Source organism: Ovis aries, chromosome 22 (assembly GCF_016772045.2).
Source record: "Ovis aries strain OAR_USU_Benz2616 breed Rambouillet chromosome 22, ARS-UI_Ramb_v3.0, whole genome shotgun sequence".
NCBI lineage: Eukaryota > Metazoa > Chordata > Mammalia > Artiodactyla > Bovidae > Ovis > Ovis aries.
Window position 1 is genome coordinate 14,350,992 of NC_056075.1, and position 10,554 is coordinate 14,361,545.

At 41.1% G+C, this 10,554-nt stretch overlaps 1 long non-coding RNA gene across 1 annotated transcript; it reads right to left on the minus strand.

The window, feature by feature from the left end:
- Positions 1-4,204: 4,204 nt before the first annotated feature.
- Positions 4,205-9,921, minus strand: LOC132658398 (uncharacterized). Its single transcript, XR_009598004.1, has 2 exons — positions 9,842-9,921; positions 4,205-7,991 (listed from the first exon to the last, which is right to left on the minus strand). It is a non-coding gene; the product is annotated as an uncharacterized LOC132658398 (long non-coding RNA).
- Between the last annotated feature and the right edge of the window lie 633 nt (positions 9,922-10,554).

A 10,554-nucleotide genomic window follows, 5' to 3' on the forward strand; every position in this document is an offset into this window, starting at 1 on the left:
CTTTCCTGTGAGGTTCCAGCATCTCCTTTCCTCCAAATCTCAGCGTGCTCATGCCGTTATGGCTGCTCCCATCGCAGTCCCCTGGGGTTTTCAGAGGTAGCGCCACCACCACTGCCATCTGGAGAATTTTAGTTTAAATTTGCAGGAGAGGAAACTAACCGGTCATTTTCTTAAGCCATGCCATGTAAGTATACGTTGCCAGCTAGTTTATGGATAATCCCCTCACTGGGTCAGGTGACACTCCTGGTCCAACTAGTCGTGGCCAGAGTCAGATGATACAGAAATGACCGTTGGGGGCAGCTTCACATGCCAAAGGGTCCAATTCCTCTTTGGGGACAGGCAATCTGAAACTCTTCTCATTTTGTGGTGGCTATTTCCTCTCACATCAGAACCTTTGGGGATACCCGTGGTTGCTCCTGAACCCCATGGTGTTTTGAGTAAAGTCGGGGATTGGGGGCTCAAAAAGCCAAAACTGGACCCAGGAACTCAGTCTGTTTTTTAATGTCCCGCACCCCTTGGTGTCTGTGAAATACAAATAAAAGTGAAATGGGGAGAGTGGAGATACCTGATTCGGATTCTTTGTCATCCTTGACTGCTCTTGAATCTGTATCTAAGCCCAGAGTTCAGGGTAAGCTTGGGCCAGGATGAACCCTTGGTGGTGGTTAAAAGGAAGGACGTTCCACGTGGCTCATTTTCAGTTTGAGCTCATGGTGGAACCTCAGTCAGGAAAGTCTTTGGGGGCGATTGCTACTTAGAATGAGATCCTGAGTGGGATCTGCCAAGAATACACAGCGAGATTTGGGTTAATCCATCTAGAAAAGATGGCTGGGGCCGTAGAAAAGTGTGAGTGGCCAAAAATTAAGCCTAGAGTGTTCTTGTCAGAGAGAAGTTAGCTGAGAGTTATTAATACATCCTGGAAGCCCAGGTTGACTTAAAATGAGATGGAATACGTAGTATTCCAGGGAAATGGGAGGGCCAGTTAGGAGACTGTTATGCTTTTGATCAGATGGGGTTACATGGAGCAGGTTTTGTAAAGCTGATAAATGGCAAGGCTGACAGTAATGTGGGCGAGCAAGGAGTTGAGAGAGCTGACTTTGGGGTCAGACAGAAACTTTCAGAGCTGCAGCCTCAGTTTCCTCATCTGTAACATGCAGATAATATCGATTTCTCAGGGTTCTTAGGGAAGTTAAATATCATATTATCTGTAAGATGAAAATGTTAGCTATTCTTCAACAAACTACAGTCCTTATCATCAGAATATTTGTCCGTGACGACTGACAGAACACACTACCAGGCAATATTTCACTTGGCTTTTGCCATTCAGAACTGCATTCCTTGATCTCAGCAATGAGCAGAAATTAGGAGAGAACGAATAGGCTTTCAATACTTCCTTTGAAGTTACCTCTTCTTTCTGGAATTCTCTTTCATCTAGGCTCAAAGCTTCTATTCTAGGGTTGAGGGCTGAAATCTTCTGGGAAAAACATGACTTGAATGAAAATTCACACGCGTGTTCTAAATGACTCATAAAATTTCTCTTATGAGAAATGTTTTTGGTGGTTAGGGCAGGGGTAGGGAGAGGGGGAAGACACAGGCATATTGGGTGCTTAAAGAAAGCAAAAGTGAATGAAAATAGGTCGAGGGAACGAAAGATCAGGTCCTCACTTTTTCTTGAGACTAGCACTGCCTAAGTGCCTCTCAAAAGGCGCTCTGCAAATTCTACAGCCTCTCCAAGAAATTCATAATGTAAACTAGTTCTGAGAAGTTCTGTAGCTAGGAAAACACCCTCACTTCAGTTAACCCCCCATTTCTAAACTTCTTGCCCATGGAACACCTTTTTTGACCTAGATCCCAGTAGCCTCTTGAGGAACCAGGAAATCCTGCTCTACGTGTAATCATGGATGAATACATCCCATCCTGACTTCTCTATTTTCTCACCTTGACTTCTCTAGGTACATTAGAGAAGACAGGATTAGAAAAATAAGATAATTGTCTTCCAGTGTGTGAAACACTGTCACCTTAGAGGAATTGGATTTGCTCTGGATAGCTCCAAATGAGAGAGTGAGGGTCAGTACCTGGATTCCAGGACAGTGGACTTCACTTGTGAATGAGAGAAAATTGTTTATAATTTCCTTATTTTGGAAAAAGACATTATAAACCCATGGCACAAAATTCAAAAGGTATTCATACCAAACGTGGCTGTGGGTCAACAGAAATACTTACACATTGTTGAGGATATTGCCACTTGGAAAAAGTGACCATTTACGTGTGCCATGGCCTAGCCATCTACCATGTAGGATATGCCCCCAGAGAAATCCTTGCACATGTGTGCCAGAATTCATGTACAAGGATGTTCTTGGAAAGACTATAAGAGCCTCAGTGACCAAATGTCTACCAACAGGAGAATGGGTAAATAAATTATAGTACTTTCATTCACTGGAATAGTATATAGTGACAGAACTGAAAAAACTACAGATATATGCAGTGACGTGGAAAAATTTTAGAAACAATGTTGATATGAAAAAGTTATAGATCAAAGCAACAGATTCAATGCAATACCTATCAAGCCACCAACGGTATTTTTCAGAGAACTAGAACAAGTAATTTCACAATTTGTATGGAAATACAAAAAACCTCAAATAGCCAAAGCAATCTTGAGAAAGAAGAAAGGAACTGGAGGAAACAACCTGCCTGATTTCAGACTATACTACAAAGCTACAGTCATCAAGACGGTATGGTACTGGCACAAAGACAGAAATATAGATCAGTGGAACAAAATAGAAAGCCCAGAGATAAATCCACACATGTATGGACACTTTATCTTTGACAAAGGAGGCAAGAATATGCAATGAAGAAAAGACAATCTCTTTAACAAGTGATGCTGGGAAAACTGGTCAACCACTTATAAAAGAATGAAACTAGAACAATTTCTAACACAATACACAAAAATAAACTCAAAATGAATTAAAAATCTAAATGTAAGACCAGAAACTATGAAACTCCTAGAGGAAAACATGGGCAAAACACTCTGACATAAATCATAGCAGGATCCTCTCTGACCCACCTCCCAGAGTAATGGAAACAAAAGCAAAAATAAACAAATGGGACCTAATTAAACTTAAAAGTTTTTGCACAACAAAGGAAACTGTAAGCAAGGTGAAAAGACAGCCTTCAGAATGGGAGAAAATAATAGCAAATGAAGCAACTGACAAAGAATTAATCTCAAAAATATACAAGCAGCTCCTGCAGCTCAATTCCAGAAAAATAAACGACCCAATCAAAAAATGGGCCAAGGAACTAAACAGACATTTCTCCAAAGAAGACATACAGATGGCTAACAAACACATGAAAAGATGCTCAACATCACTCATTATCAGAGAAATGCAAATCAAAACCACAATGAGGTACCATCTCACGCCGGTCAGAATGGCTGCTATCCAAAAGTCTATAAACAATAAATGCTGGAGATGGTGTGGAGAAAAGGGAACCCTCTTACACTGTTGGTGGGAATGCAAACTAGTACAGCCACTATGGAGAACAGTGTGGAGATTCCTTAAAAAGCTGGAAATAGAACTGCCATATGACCCCGCAATCCCACTGCTGGGTATACACACTGAGGATACCAGAATTGAAAGAGACATGTGTACCCCGATGTTCATCACAGCACTGTTTACAATAGCCAGGACATGGAAGCAACCTAGATGTCCATCGGCAGATGGATAAGAATGGATAAGAAAGCTGTGGTACATATACACAATGGAATACTACTCAGCTATTAAAAAGAATGCATTTAAATCAGTTCTCATCATGTGGATGAAACTGGAGCCTATTATACAGAGCAAAGTAAGTCAGAAAGAAAAACCCCAATACAGCATACTAATGCATGTATATGGAATTTAGAAAGATGATAACAATGACCCTATATGCAAGACAGCAAAAGAGACACAGATGTAAAGAACAGACTTTTGGACTCTGTAAGGTGAGGGTGGGATGATTTGAGAAAATAGCATTAAAACATGTATATTATAGTATGTGAAACAGATCGCCAGTCCAGGTTCGATGCATGAGACAGGGTGCTCAGGGCTGGTGCACTGGGGTGACCCTGAGGGATGGGATGGGGAGGGAAGTGGGAAGGGAGTTCAGGATGGGGAACACATGTACACCCATGGCTGATTCGTGTGAATGTATGGCAAAAACCACCACAATATTGTAAAGTAATTAGCCTCCAATTAAATAAAATTTTTAAAAAGTTTTAGAAAAGCTACATATAGCATGATACATTTTTTTATAAACTCAAAGTCAAGCCAGATAGCATATTACTTAAAGATAAATCTATATAATAAAGTTATTTTTGAAAATAGTAAGAAGCAGTGTTATTCATAATAGCCAAAAAGTGGAAACAACGCAACTGTCTTTCAACTGATAAAATGTAGTGTATCTATACAGTGAAATATTATTTGGTAATTTTAAGAAACAAAGTCCTGATACACGCAGCAGCATGGATGAATTTTTAAAACATCGTACTAAGTTGAAGAAGCCAGTCACGATGATTTCATTTATATGAAGTTCCAGAATAAATAAATCCATGATAATAGAAAGTAGGTTGCTGGTTTCCTAAGGGCTGGGGTGGAGGATACTTCGAGGGAATAAGAGAGTGACTACTGATGAGTATAGAGCTTCTCATGGGATTAATGAAAATGTTCTAAGATTGATCGTGGTAATGGTTGTACAATTCTATGAGCATAGCAAAAACCATAGAGTTGTATACTTTAAATGGTTGAATTGTATGGTGTGTGAATTACATCTCAATAAAGTTGATATAAAAAGTAGCAAGAGTATAGCACAGAGAACTCTGCTCAGTGTTACGTGGCAGCCTGGATGGGAGAGGAGTTTGGGGGAGAATGGATATATGTATATGTATGGCTAAGTCCCTTTGCAGTTCATCTGAAATTATTATATTACAGCATTATTAATCAGTTATACCCCAATAAAAAATAGTTTTACTGCAGTGTATTTATAATTTATATAACATAAAACTGACCTGTTTTTAGTGTAGAATTCAATGAATGTGAGCATATTTACAGAACTTTACAAACATTACAGCAATCTAACTTTAGAACATTCAGTAACTCTGAAGATAAACCTCATGCAGACTTACAGTCTTTCTCCATGTCCGATCTCAAGCAACAGCTAATCTCTTTTCTGTCTCTACATATGTGCTCTTTTGAGATATTCTACATAAATGGAATCATACATGTCCTTTTGTGACTGGCTTCTTTCACTTTTTGAGATTATCAGTATCGTACTTTTTGGTTCTGTTCAGTTCAATCACTCAGTCATGTCCGACTCTTTGAGACCCCATGAATCGCAGCACGCCAGGTCTCCCTGTCCATCATCAGCTCCCGGAGTTCACTCAGACTCACGTCCATTGAGTCAGTGAGACTCAATGAGATGGCTCCAGCCATCTCATCCTCTGTTGTCCCTTTCTCCTCCTGCCCCCAATCCCTCCCAGCATCAGAATCTTTTCCAATGAGTCAACTCTTCTCGTGAGGTGGCCAAAGTACTGGAGTTTCAGCTTTAGCATCATTCCTTCCAAAGAAATCCCAGGGCTGATTTCCTTCAGAATGGACTGGTTGGATCTCCTTGTAGTCCAAGGGACTCTCAAGAGTCTTCTCCAACACCACAGTTCAAAAGCATCAATTCTTCGGCACTCAGCTTTCTTCACAGTCCAACTCTCACATCCATACATGACCACAGGAAAAACCATAGCCTTGACTAGACAGACCTTAGTTGGCAAAGTAATGTCTCTGCTTTTGAATATGCTATCTAGGTTGGTCATAACTTTTCTTCCAAGGAGTAATCGTCTTTTAATTTCATAGATGCAGTCACCATCTACAGTTATTTTGGAGCCCAAAAAATAAAAGTCTGACACTGTTTCCACTGTTTCCCCATCTATTTGCCATGAAGTGATGGGACCAGATGCCATGATCTTCGTTTTCTGAATGTTGAGCTTTAAGCCAACTTTTTCACTCTCCTCTTTTACTTCCATCAAGAGGCTTTTTAGTTCCTCTTCACTTTCTGCCATAAGGATGGTATCATCTGCATATCTGACGTTATTGAGATTTCTCCCAGCAATCTTGATTCAGCTTGTGCTTCTTCCAGCCCAGTGTTTCTCATGATGTACTCTGCACATAAGTTAAATAAGCAGGGTGACAATATACAGCCTTGACATACTCCTTTTCCTATTCGGAACCAGTCTGTTGTTCCATGTCCAGTCCTAACTGTTGCTTCCTGACCTGCATATAGGTTTCTTAAGAGGCAGGTCAGGTGGTCTGGTAGTCCCATCTCTTTCAGAATTTTCCACAATTTATTGTGATCCACACAGTCAAAGGCTTTGGCATAGTCAATAAAGCAGAAAGAGATGTTTTCTGGAACTCTCTTGCTTTTTCCATGATCCAGTGGATGCTGGCAATTTGATCTCTGGTTCCTCTGCCTTTTCTAAAACCAGCTTGAACATCTGAAAGTTCATGGTTCACGTATTGCTGAAGCTTGGCTTTGAGAATTTTGAGCAGTACTTTACTAGCGTGTGAGATGAGTGCAATTGTGTGGTAGTTTGAGCATTCTTTGGCATTGCCTTACTTTGGGATTGGAATGAAAACTGACCTTTTCCAGTCCTATGGCCACTGCTGAGTTTTCCAAATTTGCTGGCATATTGAGTGCAGCACTTTCACAGCATCATCTTTCAGGATTTGAAATAGCTCCACTGGAATTCCATCACCTCCACTAGCTTTGTTCATAGTGATGCTTTCTAAGGCCCACTTGACTTCACATTCCAGGATGTCTGGCTCTAGGTGAGTGATCACACCATTGTGATTATCTTGGTTGTGAAGATCTTTTTTGTACAGTTGTTCTGTGTATTCTTGCTACCTCTTCATAATATCTTCTGCTTCTGTTAGGTCCATACCATTTCTGTCCTTTATCGAGCCCATCTTTGCATGAAATGTTCCCTTGGTATCTCTAATTTTCTTGAAGAGATCTCTAGTCTTCCCCATTCTGTTGTTTTCCTCTATTTCTTTGCATTGATTGCTGAGGAAGGCTTTCTTATCTCTCCTTGCTATTCTTTGGAACTCTGCATTCAGATGCTTATATCTTTCCTTTTCTCCTTTGCTTTTGGCTTCTCTTCTTTTCACAGCTAGTTGTAAGGCCTCCTCAAACAGCCATTTTGCTTTTTTGCATTTCTTTTCCATGGGGATGGTCTTGAACTCTGTCTCTTATACAATGTCATGAACCTCTGTCCATAATTCATCAGGCACTCTATCTATCAGATCTAGACCCTTAAATCTATTTCTCACTTCCACTGTATAATCATAAGGGATTTGATTGAGGTCATACCTAAATGGTCTAGTAGTTTTCCCTCCTTTCTTCAATTTGAGTCTGAATTTGGTAATAAGGAGTTCATGATTTGAGCCACAGTCAGCTCCTGGTCTTGTTTTTGTTGGCTGTATAGAGCTTCTCCATCTTTGGCTGCAAAGAATATAATCAATCTGATTTTGGTGTTGACCATCTGGTGATGTCCATGTGTAGAGTCTTCTCTTGTGTTGTTGGAAGAGGGTGTTTGCTATGACCAGTGCATTTTCTTGGCAAAACTCTATTAGCATTTGCCCTGCTTCATTTTGCATTCCAAGGCCAAATTTGCCTGATACTCTAGGTGTTTCTTGACTTCCTGCTTTTGTATTCCAGTCCCCTATAATGAAAAGGACATCTTTTTTGGCTGTTAGTTCTAAAAGGTCTTGTAGATCTTCATAGAACTGTTCAACCTCAGCTTCTTCAGTGCTACTGGTTGGGGCATAGACTTGGATTACTGTGATATTGAATGGTTTGCCTTGGAAATGAACAGAGATCATTCTGTCGTTTTGAGATTGCATCCAAGTACTGCATTTCGGACTCTTTTGTTGACCATGATGGCTACTCCATTTCTTCTGAGGGATTCCTACCTGCGGTAGTAGATATAATGGTCATCTGAGTTAAATTCACCCATTCCAGTCCATTTTAGTTCGCTGATTCCTAGAATGTCAACATTCACTCTTACCATCTCTTGTTTGACCACTTCCAATTTGCCTTGATTCATGACAGAATGTGGTCCACTTGAGAAGGGAATGGCAAACCACTTCAGTATTCTTGCCTTGAGAACCCCATGAACAGTATTGAAAGGCAAAATGATAGGATACTGAAAGAGGAACTCCCCAGGTCAGTAGGTGCCCAGTATGCTACTGGAGATCAGTGGAGAAATAACTCCAGAAAGAATGAAGGGATGGAGCCAAAGCAAAAACAATACCCAGTTGTGGATGTAACTGGTGATAGGAGCAAGGTCCAATGCTGTAAAGAGCAATATTGCGTAGGAACCTGGAATGTCAGGTCCATGAATCATGCTTTTATCAGTACCTTATTCCTTTTGGGACTTCCCTTGTGGCTCAGTTGGTAAAGAATCCATCTGCAATGTAGGAGTCCTGGGTTCTATCCCTGGGTTGGGAAGATCCCCTCTGGAGAAGGGAAAGGCTACCCACTCCAGTATTCTGGCCTGGAGAATTACATGGACTACACAGTCTATGGGGTTGCAAAGAGACATGACTGAGCAACTTTCACTTCACTTCACTATTCCTTTTTATTGGCAAATAAATTCCATTGTATGGCTATATTATGTTTTGTTTATCCTTTCATCAGTTGATGGGCATTTGGGGTTGTTTCCACTTTTGGGTCATTGTGAATAAGGCTGCCATTACATTTTTAAAAATTATTAAATTTTGGCTCTGCCGTGTCTTTGTTACTATGTTAGTTATCTCTAGTTGCGGAGAGCAGTGACTGCTCTGTAGACATGCTGTGCAGGCTTCTCATTGTGGCGGCTTCTCTTGTGCGCTCTAGGGCGCGTGGGCTTCAGTAGATGGGCCTCTGGGCTCGAGAGCACAGGCTCACCAGCTATGGCCCGTGGGCTTAGTTGCTTCACAGTATGTGGGATCTTTCCCGATCAGGGATCAAACCTGTGTCTCCTTCATTGGCAGGCAGATTCTTTACCACCTAGCCACCAGGGGAGCCCGTGTGTTTCGTTTTTAAAGATGTTTCCATATTGTTTCCTAAACAAATTTGCTTTAAGAGGGAAAGTAAATTTGCATATCATATGGGTGTTCTTGGCTTGTATTTATTTTTCTCTGAAATAAAAATCGCTCAGAAATTTTTTGATCCAAAAAGAGTAGCAAGAGAATAATAGGCATGAAATTTAGGAAAGTGATGCTTGTGGAGGAAGAGGGTATCTAAGAATTGGGTAGAGGAGGACCCCACTTGTGTCCTTTATGTAGCTGAAAATATTCTAGCGGAGAAGTATACTTTCTGGGGGGATTTACAGGTATTTTTTATTTTAAAAAATTATAACTTACATATGTGTTACACATATTCTTTTGTAGATATCAAATAATCCATAATAAAAATTTAATACAAAATGCACACAAATGCATGTAGTAAGAGTAGACATGATTCCTTTGCCCAGGTTTGAGGGCAGCTGCTGTTCTCTGTTTATTCTGTGTCCTTCCCGAGAGTCTGTGTGTTTACAAACAGTATTCCTGTGTACATAACCAGAAGTGACTGCATGTTCTTCACACTGCCTTACACATTGGTTCAGAGAGAAACTTGGAGAACCTCCCCTGCCTGTACACAGAATGGCCACAGTGTCACTGACTCAGAGGCTTCAGTCCTCCTAGGGAAGAAGCGCTGGAGTGCTTCTGGACTCATGCTGCCCTCGGCAAGCCTGTGCTGCCGCTCCGCTCAGACCTGTGAAACAGAAAGGCCCCCTTACCTGAAATGGCAGCCTGCCGTCATCCTCTGTCCACTGCCCTGTGGTGGTGTTCTTCTCAGTACAACTTGTCTGCATGTGTACAGCTGTTTACAGTTCACCTCCCGCCTAGACAGCAAGAACTCTGTCCCGTTGCCACATCAGGTGTATTGCAGTAGACGCACAATAAATATTGATTGAGCGGCCAAACTAATAAACACATGAATGAATGAATGAGTGAATGCCTGGTTTGAAATTCCAGCTCCATCTGTACTAACTAAAAATCTCAGGTAACTTACTAAATCTCTTTGCTTCAGGTTCCTCATCGGTATAATAGTATAATAGTAGCCATGAAGATGAAATAAATTTATACCTTCAAAACACTTAGAACAGAGCCTGGCACTTGTAACATTCATTTTATGTTGGTTCTTACTATTAGAGTATCCCAATGTAGGGATGTGCAATCATTATTTCTACTGAGACTATTTCCAAACAGAGTTGTACTGCAGAACTTTGTGTATTGTGTGATGTTTGGCCTCTGAAAGTGAAAGTGTTAGTGGCTTAGCTGTGTCCAACTCTTGTGACCCCATGGACTGTAGCCCGCCAGGCTCCTCTGTCCATGGGATTCTCCAGGCCAGAACACTGGAGTGTGTTGCCATTCCCTTCTCCAGGGTATCTTCCCGACCCAGGGATCGAACCCAGGTCTCCTGCATTGTAGGCAGGGTCTTTACCATCTG